Here is a 4,470-nt window from a genome sequence, read left to right on the forward strand (position 1 = left end):
CTCCAGCCTTGTGCCCTGTGTTGCCGGGTTAGGCTCCGGTTCACCGTGACCCCGCTTGGGACAAGTGGTTTCGGATAGTGTGTGATCGTATATGCACGGTGCCTTCAGTAAGTGCTGAGTGTAAGTGTGTCATGTTTTGTTACACAATTTACAAAATTCAGATCTACTGGTGTACTGATTTTGCCCCTATTCAATAAGACAGTAAATTCCATATATGTAGCAATGGGGCGAGGGGACCTCTGCAGGCTCAATTAGACTGCTATAAAATGATGGAATAAAGTGTCGCAAATGATTTTTGATATTTTACGTCTGACTTAAACATTTTAAATCATGTATTTGCTCAAAATTTGCGATTATATATTTTTTTTCAAGTAACAAAGCTTGAGTTGTCTGATGTGACAAAATTTCTTATTTTATTCAGCAGCATCTTTTTTTTTTTTTTTTCTAAAACCAAAAGACACAGTTCATTCACAACAGCATTTCGCACTTCTCAAGGGCGGCAATTACAGCTCCTTGGCCTCACGAGTCTGTCTTGTCTAAGCTTTGCTCCAAGTTGGCCAACTTAGACAAGAGCATCCTTGGACAATAGCAGTAGTTTCATAGTCCGCTTTATGTTGCATGTGAAGCTATACTATATAGGCTGAATTGCATTTACATCATCAGAATACGGATGCATGGTTTTTTTCTTTGCATAAATGTCAAAAGCTCTTAAATACATTACGTGCACAGTGGTGAGAAAAATGAGACCGTTGCAGTTAAAATAGGTCTTTTTTGCAATATGTGGAACAGTCAATAAGTTTTGATACTGGCCTCCGTGTGACACTACTGTGCCACCTGCATCAATGGTTTGGAACCGCAGCAGCACGATGTAGCTGGCAAGTTGCTTTGAAGAAAAGTGTCGGACGAATGTGTTTTTGTAAATGTAACACGTTTCCAATACAAAATAAATCCCAAGCCAGACAGACTGCTATTCAATAAACTAACCTCAAAGTTCATATAGCGACCGGTGTTCATGTGAGCATGTGTGGAAACATTTGCTAATTGATGTTTCCACGAAGCCACAATGTATAAAAGGTATGAAGAAGAGAAAAAAACAGAAAGGGTGTAAACAGTGGAAATGAGGAAAAGAAAGAAGCTGTAAGTCAGATGAGTAAAACCAATGAAATGTACCTGCTGCAGGAGCCTGTTCAGTAAATGTAACTGTCTACATGGGTACAAAGTGTGAGCTGGAACAAGACCATTCGGATGCTCAGAGGAGACGGCAGTAGAGGGGGAGGGAAGGGACGGGAAGGGAAGGGCAATGCTGACCCAGGTGTCTCACAGTCATGGAAACACCCCCCAACCACAGCAGCCTATGAAAGTAAAACCACAGAGCTGCTCAAGGTTGCTACCAGTGCAGGCAAGTTGGAGGAGGGGGGAGGGGGGGGGCAGGAGACTGAGGGAAACACATAGGGGGTGGGGTGGGGTTGGGGGGGGTGTTATAACGGTTCACACTCCACTTCAAATGGCACAGTCAGGCAATGGAAACTTCCTCGCTTCAAACTTCAGTGTCCCCGCCGTTCGAGTGCCGATCATTGTCCTTGACAACAGCACCTGTGTAAACAATGAAATAAGAACGAAATAAAGAGGCAAACAATCGCTGGCAGAGAAAACGTGAGAAGCGTTTCGCCGATGCAAAGCCAGCAGAATATAAGCCAGCAGAATCTTTCTAAAGGCATTACCGGTACACCGATGACTAACCAAATAAATAAAGACATAAATAAATGAGACATACAATATATATAAGAAAAAAAATTAAGTTTTCAAGTTTTGCTTGAAAAACATTTTATACATTTGTTTCATGTCTGTTTTATAGATTTTGTAATGTAGCATGAGACTCTTAATCTGACCACCCCCCCCCCCCAAAAAAAAAAAAGAAAACAGCACCTGGGCCCACTCTGTAACTGCTGAGTGTCCCACAGTGGGTCACCGATCCATTCGACTGACGATTTTTTCCTCCAGAGCAACTTACAGCGGGAGTCGACCTCCCATTATACACTCATTCACACAGCCGGGTAACTTTACCGGAGTAATTCAGGGTGAGTACCTTTCTCAAGGGTGTCGCAGCTGGAGGTAGGAGGTGAACTTGCAACCTTTGGGAACAAAGGCAGCAGCGCTAACCACTACTTTAGCAGCTGCCCCGTTCACCTCGCCTGGTGTAAAACTGTCACTGTAAACACTATACTGTACGTGGAAATTAAGTCGACGTTACCTCTTGCTGACAAACAAGAGCATTTGATGTCACTAAAGTTCGAGGTTTTTCAGTCAATGTTTGGTCATACAGCCGCAGTATAAGTATATGGTGATGCAGTTTGGATTGAACATCTGGAGTTTGTGAAAGGTACAACAGAAGAGCCTCTCCAGGTATTGCAGTTCAGTTGTGAACCTTTAAGGAACCGTTAAGAAACCATTAAGGAACCTTGCAGTGAGCCGTGCATCCGCCCAACCACGGGCCGACGATGTAATCCAGCAAGAGCGATGCCTTTTTAAAAGTCGTAGCTCAAGAGGTTCATCGGCACCATGAGACTCTGCCAAGTCCACTAAGCGACCATCAGCGCTGACGCTGCTGCCTACTGATGCTGCATTTGCTCTTCTGGGAGAAATTACTGAGGGCTTTTCTTCTCGCATCCACAAGAGGGTAGAGAAGAGAATGAATGGCACAGCGAGGCTGTAAGGCTCACAGCGGTCTGGCGACAGCTGGAGGAAGCAGGTGACTTACAGAGGAGCTCACCTGTACAGCGAAGGATACTTGTGTGCAGGAAGGAGAGGATATCTACAACATTGCTCTTCTAGGACTTTGTCCAACTTTTACCTCCAACTGGACAGTCAATTACTTGACCCAACTAGAGAGAAGTGATTTTTATTGTTTACTGTACTCACCTTCTGAGCTCATACAAGTGCAAATGGAGCTGGGAAGGATGCCAGCAGACCCTGCTGTGAAGGTGAAGAGCCCTGCGCTGAACCCAGGGTAGAGTCTCTTACCCTGAAGAGCACAGCATGTCAAACATGACATGAAGGCCACGTGCACAGAGTGCGCACACACACACACACACACACACACACAGGTTGAAGCCCCATCTCCTGAGCGGGGTCACAGCAAACCGGAGCCTAACCCGGAAACACAGGGTGTAAGGCTGGAGGGGGGAGGGGATACACCCAGGACGGGACGCCAGTCCATCACAAAGCACCCCAAGCAGGGCTCGAACCACAGACCCACCAAAGAGCAGGACTCGGCCAAGCCCGCTGCACCACCGCACCCCCGTGCACAGAGTAAATTCATGCAAATGCACAAGAGGGTGGCTGTACATACAGTATATACTGTAGCTGACGCCAGGTTTCAGAGCACAGTTGGAGCTGCTGGGTGGCAACAAAGTTCAGCCAACATGAACGTCATTGAAACCAAAAGAGAACTTCTTTGAGTTTATAACTGAATATTAGTGAGAGTTATGTGCTTATTTTCTCTAATGTTCTTATTACTGCAATACTTTTGAACCGTTTCTCAAATAACATGTAGGAACTGTCAGTTTTTCACATACACTTTAATATTTCCCAGATTGCATCTCCTTCACCTGCAGGAAACATTTTTTATAAATGGAATTTATTTAGCAGACGCTTTTCTCCGAAGCGACTTCCAATGAGCTCCATGTAACGTTACCAGCCCATACACCTTCTTCACCAAGGTGACTTACACTGCTAGATACACTACTTACACTGGGTCACTCATCCATATATCAGTGAAACACACTCTATGTCACTCACTGTGGGTGAACCTGAACAGCATGTCTTTGGACTGTGGGAGGAAACCCACACAGATGCAGGGAGGACATGCAAACTCCATACAGACTGCGTGGGGATCGAACCCACGTTCTCTCACACCACCCAGGTGCTGCGAGACAGCAGCGCTACTTGCTGTGCCGCTGTGCCGCCCCCGCTGTTAAAACTAAGACAATACATGCACATAGGTGCATATAGGTAAAGAGATGTGATATGTGCATCTAAAACTGGACAAGTGCATTTTTACTACGGTACTGCGTTTTGCTTGGTAAAAGAGGCCTGCATTCACACTTGACAAGCAAGGGTGTACTGTTAAGGCGTCGGCCCAGATTTTTGGGATCTTTCGAAAGCAGGGAGACTTGAGAGCTGCACATCAACCTGCACTCACTCATTGTGCTGTATTTTAATACTGTTTTAACACACAGCAGATCATACACAGGTGCATAAATATGTTCAGAGCTCTGCAAACTAATGATAATAAATAATAATGATAACGACAATAATAAGAGCAGGAGTAAGTACAGTGATTCATAGTAAGTAGCGCGCCGACAAACAGCGGTGCGGCGTGCGCAGGTGCCAAAAAGTGGTCCGTGGAGAAAAGTTGACGGACAAGTTTGTTTCAGAGGAAGTTACTCAACGAAGAAGGGCGAGAGATTC

Source organism: Scleropages formosus, chromosome 1, assembly GCF_900964775.1.
Source record: "Scleropages formosus chromosome 1, fSclFor1.1, whole genome shotgun sequence".
NCBI lineage: Eukaryota > Metazoa > Chordata > Actinopteri > Osteoglossiformes > Osteoglossidae > Scleropages > Scleropages formosus.